The following is a 22,299-nucleotide window of genomic DNA, read 5'->3' as shown; positions in this document are numbered from 1 at the left end:
AGTAGACAAACTTATTGTTTGGATATGGCAGAGTAATAGTCTACCTGAGGAAAGGATGAAGGTCTATTCCTGAAAGTCTTCAAGAACAGGCATGTAAAGAAATGAGTGAGATTGATAAAGTTTCTAGTAGTATATGATACAGAGGCTAATAAGGGAGCCCTCCAGTCTTCCCTAACCATATTGAATAGGAATGCATTATGAATGAATAAATCAGCAGCTTAATGATATAAAGGCTTTCAATGTATCAATGCTGCTGTTCATTATTAATCTCTCTGCTCCTTTTCCCCACGCTTCTTTTTCCTTCTCTTCACTCTAATGAGGAATGTCTCATGACAAGTGTAATAACCCCCACCACTACCACTGGAACATACACACCTTCTTTTTTTCTTAGAGTGGAATAAGGAGACTTATAGATCCAAAGGCAAAAATCTGCCTCTCACTCTCTTCGTCTCTTTTCTTCACCCCCAGTTCCACTCAACCAACAACAAGAGAGCACATGCTGGACTGCTCACAGTGATGTTCATTTGCTGTACCAACAACGTCATTCTTCACACTTTTTATAGTCCCATAAAAATTAGTTGTGTTTGGACAGTCATAACATGACAGCGTGGGAATCCTACTACCATCTCTCCCAGATTTTACTCACATAAGGAAAGGGAAAAAAAAATGACAAACATTAACTAAAAGGATGCTTATAATATGATAGAGTATCACTTGTATGTACCACAACATATTACTGGGGTTAACGTGAGACTCTCATATAAAGTTTATGCAGTTGTCATCTTTGCCTTCCACAGCCTTTCCACAGTCAGTGGCTTCTATGTACTCTGGATAGATAACCCCCACATAATTATATTTGAAATGTTCAGAGACACAGAAACTGATATTTGGCTACAACCCTTGATTTTCCTAAGACCTAGAAGCTCAGTGAGAAAAACTCAACTCCTATAACCCTTCAGTTAAGCTAAAGCCTTATACAGACATGTCTGATGGAACAAGATAGGCATGCAAGGTCATGGCAGAAAAGAACATAAGGCCCCAAGATAAAATCATTACAAGTTGTAAATGAGTTAGAAAGACAGGACTTCACAAGAGTGCTTGGACATTGGAAAGAACTAGTTAAGTGTTCGCATTTTTTCATAGAACTCTTTCTAAAATAGACTTACATAAAGCTGCTTTTGAAGCAATGAATTCACTGATTTTTGAATGGGGTTTTAGTTACTTTGACGTGTTTTTGTTCTGAGAACACCTCCAGGACTCTTCTGAACTTTGGAGCCCATGGATGTTTTTCCGTTTACTTAGTGCTAATATATGGGCATTTATTGCTTAATTAATTGATTTCTACTTTTTATAGGTGTTGGACAAGGAGTTATTTAACTGACCAATCTCTTACTCTATTGAGGAATCCATCTCTCTAATTCTGATCACTCACTGGCTCTCTCAGCCCATATTTAAAGAGGAAAAAATGAAATGACCTGTGTAGTTACATTTGAAACTGTTCTTTCTAGGGGTATGATTTGAAGACAAGTGATACAAAGCAAGTAAAGTATTGAGGACATTGTAAGCACATGGAAGTAGGGTATAAAAACACTGGTTGGATTATTATAATATTAGCCTACCTTTGAGTCAGTTTCTTAAGTTCCCGTTGGATCTTGATGGAGTTTCTCCAGGCATGTAAACTATTCCCTGGGTACAAATTAAATACTCTCAAGGCCACATTCACTTTCTCAGTCTTCTGTGGAAGGAATTCATTAAATTGGACTTCTCCACTAGACTGAGAGACTGAATGTAGTTTCTTTAAACGCTCTTTAAGGAAAGATGACTTTTAAAAAGTGTATTGATTCAGCAACCAAAATCAAAACCATTTCTGAATCTGTTTACAGAAAGAATGAGCAGAGGGCCCTTCGTCTGCTGAATATCTCATTCTGGCTCCAGATTTCTAACCTACAGTCATATAGCTCTGGAGAAGGCAAGCCTGAGTAAAGAATTTTAAGAAGAAATTGATGGCATGGGGCATGATGATGTTTACCTATCCCTATTTTCCTATGTAACACATTCACAATGGAATGGTGCCTGGACAGGGCAGAAAGAAGTTGAAAAATAAGGACACAGAGCAGTTATGAGGAAGTCAGTAAAATACATGGAAACAAGACCATTATGGGTTTCCAAGTTAGTTGCAAATCCACCAATGAATAGGTAGGTCTAGCAAAATATTAAACCCAGGTTAGGAGAGTAGCCATCCTCTAATTACAAATATACCTCTTCTTCAAACAGACTTTAAAAAGAGAAAGAAAAGAGTCATACAAGATCTTGAAAAGAAGGCAAAGACGGTAATAAAAAAAGATGGTAAGCAGAGCTTCACTGTATCTGAAGAAAGGCACTTAGAGGCCACTGGGTGTTGAAACAGGGCTGTGACCAGGGGCCACTGGGTGTTGAAACAGGGCTGTGACCTTCCAACATGAACATGGAAGTAAATTGATGGGGGGAAAAAGGGAAATGTGAACACTGTTGAAGAGAGAGTTGCAAAGAAATCTGAGGACTTTTAGGACCAATAGTAATTACACATAAAAACTCCTGAGGTTCTGGTCTTGCACCCAACTTCCTTTCAAAGTAACCTTTGAAGACCTGCATATGGGGAATGATGCAGGCAGTACTAGCAACTTAGAGTAAGATTAGGCTTGGGACAAATTTTAGGAAATTTTGCTGTAAACTTTAGTAGAAATATAAACAGGCAAAGAAAGAAAAAGAAAGGAAAGGAAAAAGGAAAGGACTGAAAGTTAACATAGGATTGTCTCCTGAGTTAAAGTTCTATGCCTCGGAAATAACTGGGGCTTTGGCAAGATAATGCACAAAATCTAACCAATAAAAGCATCTTACAGTATAAACATCTGCTTTGACCCAAGAGGTCTACTTACAGGATTAGTGACTAAGGACACATTTTAAAATGTAGAAAACGTTTTATACACACATATATTTACCAGAGGATGATCTATAATTGTGAAACCCAAACATCCAACCATAGGCAGACAGTTAAATGAATGAGATTTTTCTGAAGACTTGAAAATGAGATTTAAACATCCAGCCAATAACATGAAACAATGTTGTTACAATTAAAATGCAGGTTGTAATATACAGATACATATTTTTTAATCAGTATTGTGAAAAATCCTAAGCATAAAAAAAAATATTTTAAAGAAAAGTCACAAATAGTCACAATTCTTGCATTTGGGTGTGTAGGATGATGCCAACATCATTCTCCTCTTTCCCTTCCTCTTCTGATTTCTCATCTTCTACTTCATCAATATAATCTCCAAGTTTTATTTAATGAGCTTATATTATTCTTTAAATGATTAAAAACAATAGGGTAGAGGTAAAAGCCCATCTGAGATTTTTCCTACAGGAAATAGTTTAAGATGGTGATTCTCAACTTAAGCATGTGTCAGAATTAGCTAATGTCCAGGATTCTGTAGTTCTGGGGCAGGAGTGCAAATTTCTCATTTTTCCATGTTCCCAGATGATACTGATGCTGCTAACACAGGGACAACACTTTGAGAACTACTGCTCTTAGAGAAATGTTAACATTCATTCATTATGAATCTCAAGATTTTACCCAACTATTCAATCACTTCACCAGAAGGCTCTACTCATGTGATACACTGTAGCGAAATTGACTCTACAATAATATGACTGAACATTTTGCCCTTGACTGTTATTCAAGGTCAAATTAAATATGACACTTTTCTTTTTCTTGGAGAGGGCAATTGACGCCATTATTTTACGTGTTCCAAGTTGCCTTGTAAAAGCTCATGTTGAGACAGCCTCATCCACCAGAGGGCAGACAGCAGAAGCAAGAAGAACTACAATCCTGCAGCTTGGGGAACAGAAACCACATTCACAGAAAGATAGACAAGAAGAAAAGGCAGAGGGCCATGTACTGGATGAAGGAACAAGAGAACACCCCAGAAAAACAACTAAATGAAGTGGAGATAGGCAACCTTCCATAAAAAGAATTCAGAATAATGATAGTGAAGATGATCCAGGACCTCGGAAAAAGAATGGAGGCAAAGATCGAGAAGACGCAAGAAATATTTAACAAAGACCTAGAAGAATTAAAGAACAAATAAACAGAGATGAACAATACAATAACTGAAATGAAAAATACACTAGAAGGAATCAATAGCAGAATAACTGAGGCAGAAGAAGGGATAAGTGACCTAGAAGACAGAATGGTGGAATTCACTGCTGCTGAACAGAATAAAGCAAAAAGAATGAAAAGAAATGAAGACAGCTTAAAAGACCTCTGGGACAACATTAAACACAACAACATTCACATTATAGGGGTTCCAGAAGGAGAAGAGAGAGAGACAGGACCCGAGAAAATATTTGAAGAGATTATAGTCAAAAGCTTCCTTAACATTGGAAAGGAAATAGCCACCCAAGTCCAGGAAGTTCAGAGAGTCCCATACAGGATAAACCCAAGGAGAAACACGCCAAGACACATAATAATCAAATCGGCAAAAATTAAAGACAAAGAAAAATTACTGAAAACAGCAAGGGAAAAATGACAAATAACATACAAGGGAACTCCCATAAGGTTAACAGCTGACTTCTCAGCAGAAACTCTACAAGCCAGAGGGGAGTGGCATGATATACTTAAGGTGATGAAAGAGAAGAACCTACAACCAAGATTACTCTACCCAGCAAGGATCTCATTCAGATTCCATGGAGAAATCAAAAGCTTTACAGACAAGCAAAAGCTAAGAGGATTCAGCACCACCAAACCAGCTCTACAACAAATGCTAAAGGAACTTCTCTAAGTAGGAGGCACAAGAGAAGGAAAGGACGTACAAAAACAAACCCAAAACAATTAAGAAAATGGTCATAGGAACATACATATCAATAATTACCTTAAATGTGAATTCATTAAATGATCCAACCAAAAGACACAGGCTTGCTGAATGGATACAAAAAGAAGACCCATCTATATGCTGTCTACAAGAGACCCACTTCAGACCTAGCGACACATCGAGAATGAAAGTGAGGGGATGGAAAAAGATATTCCATGCAAATGGAAATCAAAAGAAAACGAGAGTAGCAATATTCATATCAGATAAAATAGACTTTAAAATAAAGAATATTCAAGAGACAAGGAAGGACACTACATAATGATCAAGGGATCAATCCAAGAGGAAGTTATAACAATTGTAAATATATATGCACCCAACATAGGAGCACCTCAATACATAAGGCAAATGCTAACAGCTATAAAACAGGAAATTGACAGTAACACAAAAAAAAGTGGGGGACTTTAACACCTCACTTACACCAATGGACAGATCATGCAAAATGAAAATAAATAAGGAAACACAAGCTTTAAATGGCACAATGGACCAGATAGATTTAACTGATATTTATAGGACATTCCATCCAAAAACAGCAGATTACACTCTCTTCTCAAGTGCACATGGAACATTCTCCAGGATAGATCACATCTTGGGTCACAAATCAAGGCTCAGTAAATTTAAGAAAATTGAAATCATATCAAGCATCTTTTCTGACCACAACGCTATGAGATTAGAAATCAATTACAGGGAAAAAAAAGTAAAAAACACAAACACATGGAGGCTAAACAATACGTTACTAAATAACCAAGAGATCATTGAAGAAATCAAAGAGGAAATCAAAAAATACCTAGGGACAAATGACAATGAAAACACGACGATCCAAAACCTATGGGATGCAGCAAAAGCAGTTCTAAGAGGGAAGTTTATAACTATACAAGCCTACATCAAGAAACAAGAAAAAGCTCAAATAATCTAACCAGGCTTCCCTGGTGGCACAGTGGTTGAGAGTCCACCTGCCGATGCAGGGGACACAGATTCATGCCCCGGTCCGGGAGGATCCCACTTGCCACAGAGCGGCTAGGCTCGTGAGCCATGGCCACTGAGCCTACGCGTCCAGAGCCTGTGCTCCGCAACAGGAGAGGCCACAACAGTGAGAGGCCCACATACAGAAAAAAAAAAAAAAAAAAAATCTAACCTTACACCTAAAGGAACTAGGGAAAGAAGAACAAGAAAACCCAAAGTTAGCAGAAGAAAAGAAATCATAAATATCAGAGCAGAAATAAATGAAATAGAAACAAAGAAAACAATAGCAAAGATCAATAAAACTAAAAGCTGGTTCTTTGAGAAGATAAACAAAATTGATACGCCATTAGCCAGACTCATCAAGAAAAAGAGGGAAAAGACTCAAATCAATAAAATTAGAATGAAAAAGGAGAAGTTACAACAGACACCGCAGGAATACAAAGCATCCTAAGAGACTACTACAAGCAACTGTATGCCAATAAAATGGACAAACTGGAAGAAATGGACAAATTCTTAGAAAGGTATAACCTTCCAAGACTGAACCAGGAAGAAATAGAAAATATGAACAGACCAATAACAAGTAATGAATTTGAAACTGTGATTTAAAATCTTCCAACAAACAAAAGTCCAGGACCAGATGGCTTCACAGGTGAATTCTATCAAACATTTAGAGAAGAGCTAATACCCATCCTTCTCAAACTCTTCCAAAAAATTACAGAGGAAGGAACATTCCCAAACTCATTCTATGAGGCCACCATCACCCTGACACCAAAACCAGACAAAGATACTACAAAAAAAGAAAATTACAGACCAATATCACTAATGAATATAGATGCAAAAATCCTCAACAAAATACTAGCAAACAGAATCCAACAACACATTAAAAGGATCATACACCATGATCAAGTGGGATTTATCCCATGGATGCAAGGATTCTTCAAGATACACAAATCAATCAATGTGAAAAACCGTATTAACAAATTGAAGAAGGAAAACCATATGATCATCTCAATAGATGCAGAAAAAGCTTTTGACAAAATTCGACACCCATTTATGAGAAAAACTCTCCAGAAAGTGGGCATAGAGGGAACCTACCTCAACATAATAAAGGACATATATGAGAAACCCTCAGCACATATCATTCTCAATGGTGAAAAACTGAAAGCATTTCCTCTAAGATCAGGAACAAGACAAGGATGTCCACTCTCTCCACACTTATTCAACATAATTTTGGAAGTCCTAGCCATGGCAATCAGAAGAAAAAGAAATAAAAGGAATACAAATTGGAAAAGCAGAAGTAAAACTGTCACTGTTTGCAGATGACATGACACTATACATAGAGAATCCTAAAGATGCCACCAGAAAACTACTAGAGCTAATCACTGAATTTGGTTAAATAGCAGGATATAAAATTAATGCACAGAAATCTCTTGCATTCCTATACACTAATGATGAAAAATCTGAAAGTGAAATTAAGGAAACACTCTCATTTACCATTGCAACAAAAAGAATAAAATACCTAGGAATAAACCTACCTAGGGAGACAAAAGACCTGTATGCAGAAAACTATAAGACACTGATGAAAGAAATGAAAGATGATACCAACAGACGGAGAGATATACTATGTTCTTGGATTGGAAAAATCAATATTGTGAAAATGACTATACTACCCAAAGCAGTCTACAGATTCAATGCAATCCCTATCAAATTACCAATGGCATTTTTTACAGAACTAGAACAAAAAATCTTAAAATTTGTATGGAGACACAAAAGATCCCAAATAGCCAAAGCAGTCTTGAGGGAAAAAAGCGGAGCTAGAGGAATCAGGCTCCCTGATTTCAGACTAGACTACAAATCTACAGTAATCAAGACAATATGGTACTAGCACAAAAACAGAAACATAGATCAATGGAACAAGACAGAAAGCCCAGAGATAAACCCACACACCTATGGTCACCTAATGTATGACAAAGGAGGCAAGGATACACAATGGAGAAAAGACAGTCTCTTCAATAAGTGGTGCTGGGGGCTTCTCTGGTGGCGCAGTGGTTGAGAGTCTGCCTGCCAATGCGGGGCACATGGGTTTGAGCCCTGGTCTGGGAGGATCCCACGTGCCGCAGAGCAACTGGGCCCGTGGGCCACAACTACTGAGCCTGCACGTCTGGAGCCTGTGCTCCACAACAAGAGAGGCCGCGATAGTGAGAGGCCCACGCACCGCAATGAGGAGTGGCCCCCACTTGCCGCAACTAGAGAAAGCCCTTGCACGGAAACGAAGGCCCAATGCAGCCAAGAATAAATAAATAAATTAATTAATTATTTTTTAAAAAGTGGTGCTGGGAAAACTGGACAGCTACATGTAAAAGAATGAAATTAGAACACTCCCTAACACCATACACAAAAATAAATTCAAAATGGATTAGAGACCTAAATGTAAGACAGGACACTATAAAACTCTTAGAGGAAAACATAGAAAGGACACTCTTTGACATAAATCACAGCAAGATCTTTTTTGATCCACCTCCTAGAGTAATGGAAATAAAAACAAATGGGACCTAATGAAACTTCAAAGCTTTTGCACAGCAAAGGAAACCATAAACAAGACGAAAAGACAACCCTCAGAATGGGAGAAAATATTTGCAAATGAATTGGTGGACAAAGGATTAACCTCCAAAATATATAAACAGCTCACACAGCTCAATATTAAAAAAACAAACAACCCTTTGCAAAAATGCGCAGAAGAGCTAAATAGACATTTCTCCAAAGAAGACATACAGATGGCCAAGAAGCACATGAAAAGCTGCTCAACATCACTAATTATTAGAGAAATGCAAATCAGAACTACAATGAGGTAACACCTCACACCAGTTAGAATGGGCATCATCAGAAAATCTACAAACAACAAATGCTGGAGAGGGTGTGGAGAAAAGGGAACCCTCTTGCACTGCTGGTGGGAATGTAAATTGATACAGCCACTATGGAGAACAGTATGGAAGTTCCTTAAAAAGCTAAAAATAGAATTACCATATGATCCAGCAATCCCACTACTGGGCATATACCCAGAGAAAACCATAATTCAAAAAGACACATGCACCCCAATGTTCACTGCAGCACTATTTACAATAGCCAGGTCATGGAAGCAACCTAAGTGTCCATTGACAAACGAATGGATAAATAAGTTGTGGTACATATATACAATGGACTATTACTCAGCCATAAAAAAGGAATGAAATTGGGTCATTTGTTGAGACGTGGATGGATCTAGAGACCGTCATACAGAGTGAAGTAAGTCAGAAAGAGAAAAACAAATATCGTATATTAACTCACATACGTGGAACCTAGAAAAATGGTACAGATGAACTGGTTTGCAGGGCAGAAATTGAGACACAGTTGTAGAGAAAAACGTATGGACACCAAGGGGGGAAAGTGGTGGTGGGGGGGTGGGGGTGGGCGTGGTGGTGGGATGAATTGGGAGTTTGGGATTGACATGTATACACTGATGTGTATAAGATGGATGACTAATAAGAACCTGCTATATAAAAAAATAAATAAAATAAAATTCCAAAAAAAAACCAGTAAAAAAAAAAAAAAGGCTCATGTTGAAAAAGCTTTCACAGAATAGGAAAGAATTTAATCTTAATTTGTTAATTACTTTTAATAGACAATAAGAACTGATTTTAACTTTACATTTATATCTCTGCTTTAGCTTTGAATTTAAGATTGTTTCCAAAAAATATAAGGCATGAGACAGAAAAAAGCTGCAAATAAATAGGTGAGGAAATCAGGACAAACCACCTGCATAACCCGGATGGCATAACCCTAGCCTCCTTACCTTGGGAAGGTGTGCATTTACCATTGCACTAGCTTCCCTCAGGCTTGGTTTTCTGTATTTTTTTCTGTATTAATTTCCTACTCCTTCAGTAGCAACTTTGAGACCTTTCTTGAAGATATATCTTCCTTTCTACCCCAAGTCCCCAAACAGCTGTATCAAATTGTAGGAAGATACTTACATTCCTACTCCGCACATAATTAATCTTTGACTAAATATCAACAAATACAAATATTAATTTCACAGCTGAAATTAATATTTAAGGACAAGAATATTTAAGTGTACTGTCTCAAATATAGTTTTAAATATTTGTTTCAATATCTCAACAAAGCCGTGGGAAACAAAAGCTTCGAGAATATGAAAACCTCTCCGACTGGAGATCAAATAAAAGTGCTATAGGATTGTAATGAACTTCACTCAACATCTCACATTTAACCAGCTGAAAATGTTTGTTTTTCCTTTGTAAGCAGCATTCTATTCATCTTTTAGAAATGAGGATCCTGTCTTACAATGGAAAACCAGTGTATTGTCCTATTGATGGAACAAAATGTCCTTGGCTCACTTATCCTCTGGGAAAACACTGCTTTTTGGTACCAGCTACTTAGCATATATTAAAGGAGCAGATTCCAGTAATTTCACTTTAGGGCTTAAAAGTCCAGAGGCTTCCTTTTGTTCAGCATTAAGGAAAATGTTGCTCCTATTTCCGATGTACTGGCTTCTGCTTAACTAAACTCTGGCAATACTAATTTCCTGCTCCAAAAGATATCCAAAGAGCACAAGAGAAAGAAGCAACTTTAAAATAAGTGGTTGAAGTAATTAACCACATTTGGAAAGGAGAACATTGTGATCCAAGAGCAAGTAGGTCAGCAGCAAGTTTAAGTGAGACTCAATGTACTGCAGATACCTGCCTGCTCTTGCTGATTTGAGGAATATATGATAACCCAAATGACACACGAAAATTGCACACTGGCAAAAATTAGCGAAATAATAGAAGCCTCTATTTAAGGGAGAAGGTTTTTTTTACTTTGTTTTTTAAACAGCAAACCACATGATTGGCATTTGCTCACCTAATAAGGCTGTCAGGGATAACATTTTCAGAGTTGACACATAATCAATTCAAATCGGTAGTTCAAGATTCAGATGAAACTTGTCAGCGATATTGATATGGTTCAGAGTTGTTTGGAATCAAAGTAAGCTCAGAACGATGGGTTGATGGAAATTATTTTTAAGAAGTACTTATTAGGTTCCTCCTGGGTACAGAATCTTGAATAAGACTCTGGAGAGACAGATAAATTATAAACATCTCTGAGAAATATTGTATACAAGGATAAACTGACGGAACTGCAACATGGAAAGAATTCAGTGTGTTTGTATTCCATTTTTTAAAGGAAACGTTATGACATAATTGGTTCAGAGTTTGCCCACTAGGGAGTACTGAGCACTCATCAGGGGTCAGATGCTTCACATAAACATTACCTCATTTAACCCTCAGACAGTCTAGGGAAGCAGGAACAATTGCACCATTTTACAAAGGAGGGGAAAATGAAGCTCAAAGTGCTTAAGCAACTGTCTCAAAATAGCATTGTTTGTGGGAATCAGAATCAAAGCTTGAAGCCAGGACTGGCTGACTTTTTAAAAACCTCTGTTTCCTACAACACACCAGGCTGCCATACAGCAGTCTCTTCCATGTTTTGGAGATGCCTTCATCTGGTTCCACAGCAACTTCACATTTTAAATCAAAGATCACTCTATTCTTAGGAAACACCACAAATCATATTCCCCTGAAACGTTAAATGTACCTCAGGCAGATTTCAGATCAAGAGGCATTTCTTACAGGTACCTGGACACCCTCAGGAAGCCATCAATTAGAAATTAAAACCTACTCACATATTCCCTACAAACAAAAGCAAAAAAGTATGAAATAATACTGGAGAGATACATAAAACCAGCTTAATCTTAAATATCTCAGTAAAACTATTTCACGGGACCACACAGTATACTGAAAAACTCTTTTGAAAGATCACTGTTTATGTCTAAAGAAGCTGAATTTTGGCATGATGGCATAATAGAACACATGTGTGTACTTATTCAACATTCATTGCATACTCACCTTGTGTGAGTACTCATCCACTCATACCTTACACAGCCAAATGCATTCTGAACCATTCCATTTGCCACCAGCCACTGTGCATATTTGCATCTCCCTGGGCAATGTCACCACCTCACTTTAGCATCCCTACCTATTTTAGACCTACTCATTTTTCAAGATTCAATTCATGCAGTACTTTTTCCATTGAAGCCTTTCCTTTTATCCTCAATCATGTATAATCTTCCTTCCTCTGTTATTGTTCTCAATAGCACTTTGTTTATAGTTCTATATAGTAATGCATTATATTTATTTATGCATATTTATTGATTCAACAAACATTTATTTAATGCCTTCTAAGCGTTACTCTATCTAAATCGCTGCCTAATGCTAGTCTACAGAAATTAGAATTACGCGAAGACGCCCCAGCTTGAGTTCACAGCCTGGTAGAAGACGCTCACTTCACGCCTTGTATAAGACTGAAAGTTCTTCGATGTTTCAACTTAGGTCTTGTTCATTTCTGAAAATATAAACTAACATAAGACATAAACACATAGACCATGTGTTGCATAAACCAACACATGGTCTTTCCCACAGCTGCTTTCAAACATGGTTGTTTATTTTAATTAGATTAAAATAACATGCAATATTTGCAGTGAAAAATAATCAATGTATAGTTACGTATAGGGAGAATAAAGCATTTGTATCACTATCTTGTTATTTCAGGGTACAGGAAAGTAAGATTTTTTCTTCTCCAGAGTATCAAACTAGGAACTGACTAAGTAGATGGAGTTCCATGTTTATACTTATATGCCAGGACTCACTAGACTCTTAAATGAACATAATCTGACATTAAATGGATTTTAAATGTATTACTAGTCAAATTAAATCCCAAGAAACATTAAATAAATTACATAATGAAAATGCCTGAGGCAGCATGCTCACAAGGGGAATACCCACATACAACCATCAACAGAAAGCACACAAAATTGATGTCCATTTCTTTCTCTCACTATTACAAATGTGCTCTCCTATATTTTCCTTCAAAGGAAAAATGATGGAAGAGTGAAGCTTATTCCAATGTTGATTTAAATTTTTTGTAGATAACTTGCTTCCATATTTTAGCCAGCCTAAGTCCCATTGTGTTATAGCTCCTAAGTAGATGATTCCATTTTTTTCCAATTCTTTTCTTATCATTTTAAGTGTTACTTCTTATAGCTGATTTCTAGATCCAAATGACTTGTACCTTTAGCATCTTCTTCCACTAGTCACTTAAGAACGTATGTGTATATTACTCCTTGAACAAGTTTTGGCCCATTAGCAAAACTTGGGGCAGTGTAGAAGGTCAAGAAGCAATTTATGCTTTATTTTTTAAAGCCTTTTTTAGTGAAGGGTCGTTACCCTCCACAATTCAAGTGGACTAGCAGTTTCCTATGTTGATACTTTGTAGAACACTGGAATCTCACATTTTGTATCCCACTTACTCCTGATATTTCTCTAATAAAGAGAGTAAGTGCAAGCGATTAATTTAAGCTTGGTTAGCCTCCCAATGAAATTGGGGGAAAAATCAGCCAAATAGTGCTGGTGGCGTAGTCTGATGTAAACACTAAATGGTAAAAACCTAAAAAATAATGAGAATTCTACTGCCTGATAAGAGATTTTTTAAAGGAATTTCCTGCAATCTTGGAGGCAGGGCCAGAGTAAGAAGTGAAAAAGAAGGAAATGGAAACAGACGGAGCTAAATTTATTTATTTATTTGTTTGTTTGTTTAGACATTGAGATAATCCGTTTATTTAGATTTCTTTCATTGTACTTGTGCTCAATGTGTGTGTATTTAGTCCAATGGGAATTTGTCATGTGTGCCACATGTGTAGGTTTGCATATCCACCGCCACAGCCAAAAAATTTTGGATGAAAGAAAAGTTAACCCTCTAATTTGGAATAGTTGATAACAAATTATATACGAAGTGGTCAAAACGGAGCTAAATTTAAAAAGAGCAATAAAAAAAACTAAAAAATAAAATAAAAAGAGCAATGAAGTGGGATGGAGAAAGGAAGCTAGTGCTATTCGCCCAAGAGACGCCGTGAGAAAGCCCCCTCTTCAAAGTGGCGTATGAGTCCTTACTCAGGTTCTAATAGAATGAATGACAGCATAAGTTTCTCTAGCTTTCTAAACTCCAACTGAAGGTAAGCAAGAAGGGGTGGAAAGGTTGTGATGCATTTACTAGTGGTCAGACTAAAGTCATTTCTTTGATATCCTGGGAACCCTCTTCACAGCACAAGGGAATGTATTTGAAAGCTTCTAATCACCCCTCCTGCTGAGCAATTCTGAACTGGATAAGTTCAGCAGGCGTGTCAGTCAACAGTTTGGGCCAATACATCTCGTCAAATGTCTTCCTCATTACATCTGCCTCTGGCTATATACATATATTTTTTTAATTTTAATTTTATTGGAGTATAGTTGATTTACAATGTTGTGTTAGTTTCAGGTGTACAGCAAGGTGATTTAGTTATACGTTCACATATATTCATTCTTTCTTGGATTCTTTTCTCATATAGGTTATCACAGAATATTGAGTAGAGTTCCCTGTGCTATACAGTAGATCCTTCCTGGTTATCTATCTTATATATAGTAGTGTGTGTGTGTGTGTGTGTGCGCACGCACGCGTGTGTGTGTGCTCATTCCAAGTTTCTGATTTATCCCTCCCGTCCACGTTTCTCCTTTGGTAACCTTAAGTTTGTTTTTGATATCTGTAAGTCTGTTTCTGTTTTGTAAATAAGTTCATTTGTATCTCTTTTTAAATTAGATTCCACACGAGTGACATCGTATGATATTTACTTACTTCACTTAGTATGATAATGTCTAGGTCCATCCATGCTGCTGCAAATGGCACTTCTTCATATATTTTTATTTCCAGATTCATTTTTTGAAGTTTTTCAAACTGACAGAAAGGTTAAAAATCTAATACAATCAACACCTGACTACCCTTCACCTATATTCACCAGTCCTCTCTCCCCCTCCTTCTCCCTGTCTCCACTGTCTCTTCCTCTCTTTCTCTTCATATATCTCTCTCTCTGTTAAGCAATTTTTTATGTATTGATATGCCTCCACTGGAGTAATAAGTTTTTTGCTATCATTATTTTTAAAGACTATTTTTAGGTTTACAATAATAATACTTTATCCATATTCTAGGGTAAATGAAAAGAACAAATAAAATAATACATACCGTGCCTTTTGAAAGATACAAACTGCTATAAATTGCAAATATTGGGCATTGCAATATTATTACTCATATATTTTTATAATTTATCAGACATTTTGGTGTTAGAAACATGTCCTAGAAATGTTCTTAGTCTCTTATTGCTAGACGTTTATGCTCTTTTGCTCTCAGTTAAAAATAGTTGAGAATTTAACAGTGTAGTAGGTTCAGTCTTGCATGCTTCTTATAAAGTTAGAAATTCAAAGTTTTGGAAGCCTCTAGTAGGCTAAGGAATAGTCTGGCATTGACATATTTGGAATATAAAGGTTTTCCCTTTAATGCTGGCCCTCACTCCAATCAGCAAAGTAAATTCTTTATCGCATTTCTTACTCCCAGTGAATTCCAATGTGGCAGGGTACTCTCAAAAGGCATTTAATCATATTACAAGTCATAAGACAGGTTATTAATAAGTGATTACTTCTCATAACAAAGAAGCTTGTTATAATCAAAGCTACTGTTTATACTTAAAAGAAATGTTCTGCTTAAAATGGAGTTTGTTCCCATTTTTAACTGAGTTTGAGTAAGTGTGGATAATCAGAATGTAAAACCGGATGAAGTGACAAAAACAGCACATCTCTGCAATTCTGGCTGATGTTTCAGACATGGAAGGAATATTCTCCAGATATTCCATATAAATAACCTAATACAGAGGTTGACTGCTGCCACCAAGACTACCAGTCTCTAGACGCTCTGCTGCCTACAAAATTATCCTTATCCTATTGTGCTTAGGTGCTTGGACAAGGGTGATGCCATTCCCAGATCCTAGAAACAAAAGCATAAGAGTGATGTGGTCCCTTGAGGTTGGCTTTCGCAGCAAACACTTTCTTGTTCTTGAGAAAATGTGGACATGTTGAACTCCTACGAAAAGTCAGCAAGAACTGAGTCTCCCTTTCCTTTTAGGATTATTAGGAGTCCCCAGAGCAGGAAAAAAAAAAAAAGAGTACTTTTGTATAATAAGAACACAAAACAATCTAATAAACATTTTAGAAATATATATTTTTAATTTTTTATTGAAGTGTAGTTGATTTACAATGTTGTGTTAGTTTTTGTGTTTGTGTTGTGTTAGTTTACAGCAAAGTGATTCACTTACATTTTTTTTCAGATTCTTTTCCATTATAGTTTATTACAAGATATTGAATATAGTTTCCTGTGCTATACAGTAGGACCTTTTTTTTTTTTTTTTTGCGGTACGCGGGCCTCTCACTGTTGTGGCCTCTCCCGTTGCGGAGCACAGGCTCCGGACGCACAGGTTCAGCGGCCATGGCTCACGGGCCCAGCCGCTCCGCGGCATGTGGGATCTTCCCGGACCGGGGCACGAACCCATGTCCTCTGCATCGGCAGGCGGACTCTCGACCACTGCGCCACCAGGGAAGCCCAGTAGGGCCTTTTTGTTTATCTATCTTATATACAGTAGTTTGTATCTTCTAATCCCAAACTCTTAATTTATCCCTTCCCCCACCTTCCCCTTTGGTAACCATAAATTTGTTTTTTATGTCTGCGAATCTGTTTCCACTTTATGAATAAGTTCATTTGTATCATTTTTTATATAAAAAATTTTATATATAAAAAAATTTATATAAATTTATATATATTAAATTTATATATAAATATTTATATGTATATAAATTTATAAATATTATATATAAATTATATATATATAAATTTATATATAAATATTTATATATATAAATTTATTTTAGTTATTTATTTTTGGCTGCATTGGGCCTTCGTTGCTTTCTCTAGTTGTGGTGAGCGGGGGTTACTCTTCGTTGCGGTGTGCGGGCTGCTCATTGCGGTGGCTTCTCTTGTTGTGGAGCATGGGCTCTACGCGCTCAGGCTTCAGTAGTTGTGGCACGCAGGCTCAGTAGTTATGGCACACGGGCTTAGTTGCTCTGCGGCATGTGGGATCTTCCCAAACCAGGGATCGAACCCGTGTCCCCTGCATTGGCAGGCGGATTCTCAACCACTGCACCACCAGGGAAGCCCCCATTTGTATCATTTTTAAAGATTCTACATATAGGTGATATCATATGATATTTTTCTTTCTCTGACTTACTTCACTTAGTATGATAATCTCTAGGCCCATCCATGTTGCTGCAAATGGCATTATTTCACTACAAGGAATATCAATTTATTATACACCACATCACTTGACCTGACTACATAAAGAACTCAGATATCAAAGTTGTTAAGTCCTTGGTACAAATTTGTGCCAAAATGTCACATTCCATGGTTTTTATAAAAGTGTTCTGCGAGGGCTCTATTAAAGTGCAAAGCACCATAAATGACTGCTTTCAACCAAGAGAGCTAGGAGAGACAGAGAAAAAAAAATGCCAACTGAACCAAAATGTTGGGCCAGTTGGGTTTAGTTTAACTTATAAGGTGTCACAGGTGGTTGTTAAATGATCAGTATGATTTTCTTTTTATAATCAGCTACCAAGAATATTAGCATAATGACAATTGTATGTATGGTTCAAGTGGAAAATGAGGCAAAGAGAAGAAGCCCCAGGGAAATGAGGAGGCCCCTAAAATTAAGCCTAGGGTTGAACCCTGAAAAGTATATGGAAAGAACAAAGACTGATGCAAAAGGAACCAGAAAGCCAGACAACAGAGACTTTTTGCCAACAAGGAGTGTTTTTCTTTGCAGGAAGAACTTATACCTTTAGGAAATTCACCAACAGGTTTAACTTTTAAAGTGACTATTTAAAAAATAAATAAAACATGGGAAATAGTCATACCCTTCAAATATATATGTCCCTTGGAATCCAAAGGAGGTTGTCATAAAACTTAGAACTTAATGCAACTGTCAACAAAAGTTCTTATTTTTTACTGCTCCCCCTTCACCCACACTTCATGAATAACCTGTTTTCAGCAGTTTTCATTTCTGTTCATACATAAGGTATTAGTTCACTTACCTTTCCCTTGGACTCTGGCTTTGAGAGGGACTCTAAGTAGATAGTAATTCAGGAAATAGAGCAATACAGGGAAACCCTTCAGTCTTTCCAATTCCCCCATAGATATCACACAGCTCACCCACCAACTCTTCATTCAAGAAACCTGGTGCAGAAACCAGAGGATCATGGGTAGCATCATGAGCCAAGAGGTTTGGCTAAATTCTAAACTATTCCTGGCACATAATGATAACCACCTTCTCAGAGTGGCACTAGAGAAAAGTAAGCTGTCTCCAAGAGACTTCTTAACAGTATGGAATAGAAGTCGAGGAGTCCCTCTGTACCATGATTGCACATTAGAATCACCTGGGGGGGGCTTTAAACCAATACTAATGCTCAGGTTCACCCCAAACTAATTAAATCAGAACCTCTGACGATGGGGGTTGGCCTACGTATTATTAAATCCTCTCAGGTAATTGTAATATGCAGCCAAGGGTGAGAATGAGTGTTCCAGAAGATCCAAGGAACAGATAATTAATATAATCTAGTTGCTTATTAAGGGCGATTTTCTAACAAAACATTTAATTAGTGGCTAAACAAGGCAGCTGAAATGGAGAATTAACCCCAGGCTTTGTCTTACTGTATTTTTCGAGATCACAGCTGAGTGCTAATTTATAAAGGGACAGATTGCAGAGGCTGAGAAGAATGGAACAGAATGAGGAGTGTAAAGAGGTGGGTGGGAGTCAGAAAGAGGGAAGTACCCCAACTCCTGAGAGCGGGTACTGGGTCTTATTCATCTTTGAATTCCCCTCACTTAACAGAGCGAGAGTCTGCACAGAGTGGGTTCACAATAACTACCGCATGGGACTGAATTGTCAGGATAAACTTCTTTTTGTCTGGGCTTGTCTGATGCACCTAGATTCTAGAGGGTTTTCCTCCTGAAAACCAGTATCCTTTAAGTAAGCAGCTCCAGACAAGGCTGGAGGACATGGGCATGTGGGACTGGGTAATAATTTGGTGCCGCTTAAAATAGACAGTTTTATGTAGCCTGGCCACTTTAAATATGGGCTGGACATTGTTTAGAGGAGAGGCCAAAGGCTCTGTTGGGTAAAGGACAGGACAGAGAAGAGCCAGTAGTAGTAATCTAGCTTTTTTCCAGCATATGAACAAATCAGTTCTGGACTCAATTCTGCATACGACATTTTGCAAAATAAAAGCCCTTCAGTTAGCCAGTCTGCCCTTCTCAAAGTAATTTTAGTGGTGATCTGTCATCATTTAAGCTTGTTGCTGGCAATGTCACCTGAACCATCCCTAAGTACTTTATTAATATTCCTACTAATTGCATTTGTATTTTCCCTCAAAGGGACTATGGGAGATAAAACTGGATCACTATTTTAACTTTCCACAGTTCCCCTGGAAAACTGGATCACTATTTTACCTTTCCACAGTTCCCCAGGGATTTACATGTGCCCTGCATAGATTGGTACCCTGTGGCTGGCACATCTCTGAATCCACCTTATTTTCCTAATTGTCAGTATCATCACGCTGTATGGCAGTATCTCAGACATTTCCTAGTTCCTACTGGAAATCTCAATTTTATTGCCAATCCTTCTGTTCACCTTCAAGTTTTCCAACCTGAGGCTTTACTCAGATTCTTCACACTGATTCCAGAAAAATCCCCCACTGTTCTTCTTTGAAAACCCTATGCCTCTTTCATACTGTGGTATTTGACTATACAGAAAGTCAGCCCACTATTTGCCATCCATGAACACTTTATCATGCTGGCTCTTATCTTCCACCTCTGCTACAAAATTATAACTAAGAAGTTTGCTTCAAATGCCATCATTTAATAAAAGTTTTTCAGAACCAATTATGACTCTTTTCTGAGCCTCTATGATATTTGGCAGTTCTTTTGTAACACTCATGCTATTTTACTCCAAGTACCTGTGAGTCTGTATCAGTTGAGATCTTTCAGTTACACGTAACATTGAACTCAAACTGGCTAAGAGAACAAAATATTTAACTGAGAAGTCATGAAGTAGGACAGACTTCCAGCACGGTTAAAGAAGAGCTTGAGTTCCAAATATGTGACTCTTTAGTTTTTTGACTCTGCTCTCCTCCATGTGTTGGTTTCATCCTCAGAACTGGCTTCCTTCATGGTGGTAAGGTGGCAGCTGGCAGCCACCATAACTTTCTCCTCCACACATGGCAGACACAGGAATACAATATCCCATGAAAACTGAGAAGAGAAATCTTGTGTTTCCTGCTGACTGACCCCATTTCTCAAGAATCCCTTTAACTAAGGAAATATGCATTGATTGCCTGATGCCTGAATCAATAGTAATAGCACTGGAGTTTGGTTTAGACCAGGGGCAGGCACTGCCACAAACTGTAGCACAGAGGGCAAACTGGGCCCACAGCCTGATTTTGTAAATAAAGCTTTATAGGACAAATGTCTATTTAGGTCTTCTGCTCATTTTTGGATTGGGTTGTTTTTTTGATATTGAGCTGTATGAGCTGCTTGTAAATTTTGGAGATTAATCCTTTGTCAGCTGCTTCATTTGCAAATATTTTCTCCTATTCTGAGGGTTGTCTTTCCATCTTGTTTATGGTTTCCTTTGGTGTGCAAAAGATTTTAAGTTTCATTAGGTCCCATTTGTTTATTTTTGTTTTTATTTCCATTTCTCTAGGAGGTGGGTCAAAAAGGATCTTGCTGTGATTTACATCAGAGTGTTCTGCCTATGTTTTCCTCTAAGAGTTTAATAGTGTCTGGCCTTACATTTAGGCCTTTAATCCATTTTGAGTTTATTTTTGTGTATGGCATTAGGGAGTGTTCTAATTTCATTCTTTTACATGTAGCTATCCAGTTTTCCCAGCACCACTTATTGAAGAGGCTGTCTTTTCTCCATTGTATATTCTTGCCTCCTTTATCAAAAATAAGGTGACCATATGTGCGTGGGTTTAGGAATCTAAAAAAAAAAAAAAAAGGTTCTGAAGAAACTTGCGGCAGGACAGGAATAAAGACGCAGACATAGAGAATGGACTTGAGGACACGGGGAGGGGGAAAGGTAAGCTGAGACGAAGTGAGAGAGTGGCATGGACATATATACACTACCAAATGTAAAATAGCTAGCTAGTGGGAAGCAGCCACATAGCACAGGGAGATCAGCTCGGTGCTTTGTGTCCCCCCAGAGGGGTAGGATAGGGAGGGTGGGAGGGAGACGCAAGAGGGAGGAGATATGGGGATATATGCATATGTATAGCTGATTCACTTTGTTATACAGCAGAAACTAACACACCATTGTAAAGCAATTATACTCCAATAAAGAAGTTTAAAAAAAAAGTTTTATAGGAACACAGACACACCCATTTGTTTACTCTTTCCCTGTGGCTGGTACAAGGGCAGAGGTGAGTGGTTGTGACAGAGGCTGTCACAACCTAAAATATTTACATCATGTCCCTTTACAGGAAAAATTTGGTAATCCTTGATGTAGATCATTTTAGACCAATCCTTGAAATTGGGTTTAGGGTCAATACCAAACCATATGGTTGCTACATTATGAAAGAGGGGAGTGTCCCAAAAGGAAAACTATATCTTATTAGAGAGAAAAAAGAGGAGAGAATTCCTTGAGGGCACTGACTAAACTTACTTATTTTCATTCTTTGCACAATGCTTTGAATTGAAGGCAGCTCAATAATTATATGTAGAACTGCTGAGTTGAATTGAATTGTTGCATTCTCTCCTTTTAACTTCCTCTTCCCTTTCCTCTGGGAATGTAGACATTGAATACACCAGAAATTCTCTTGGGTGTAACGCAAAGTTTCTCCAGCTTTCTTCCTCCATTACTTTGCTAAAGGAAATTATGAATGTGACACTGGATTTATAATCACCACCTCTGTTTATGTGCCCAAGTCATCTATAAACCCTAAAAATACTCCAGAAACTCCAGTAAGGGAGAAGGACATCATGTTGTATTTTCTAGACAAAAATAAGCCTGAAAATTCTATAATTACATTCAGTAAGATTTTCTCATTTTTTTTCATAGAAATTTTACAAATATGGGTCAAGGTTTAAAAGTGTTTTCTTCCTTTTTTGTAGTACTACAGTAAATCCAGATTTTCATGGCATAACCAAATTGTGTCTGTAAATTTTAGTTTGGAAGATTTCTTGGGTTGCTAATGATATAATTATCATTATTTAAAATAATAGAGCAAAAAGTACTTGTAATGGTTTAATATTCATAGCTCTACCATGAATAAATCATACATCTGACTGGAATATTTTTAATATAAATTAGGTAGGTATTCCCAGTTATTTAACTTATTAAAATGCCAATTGTATTATGAAATCAGTTTGTCAAATATCATCC

Source organism: Delphinapterus leucas, chromosome 13 (assembly GCF_059928025.1).
Source record: "Delphinapterus leucas isolate spDelLeu-1000000601 "Yukka" chromosome 13, BTC_Dleu_Yukka2, whole genome shotgun sequence".
Lineage (NCBI taxonomy): Eukaryota > Metazoa > Chordata > Mammalia > Artiodactyla > Monodontidae > Delphinapterus > Delphinapterus leucas.
Note: the sequence above shows the minus strand (reverse complement) of the source record.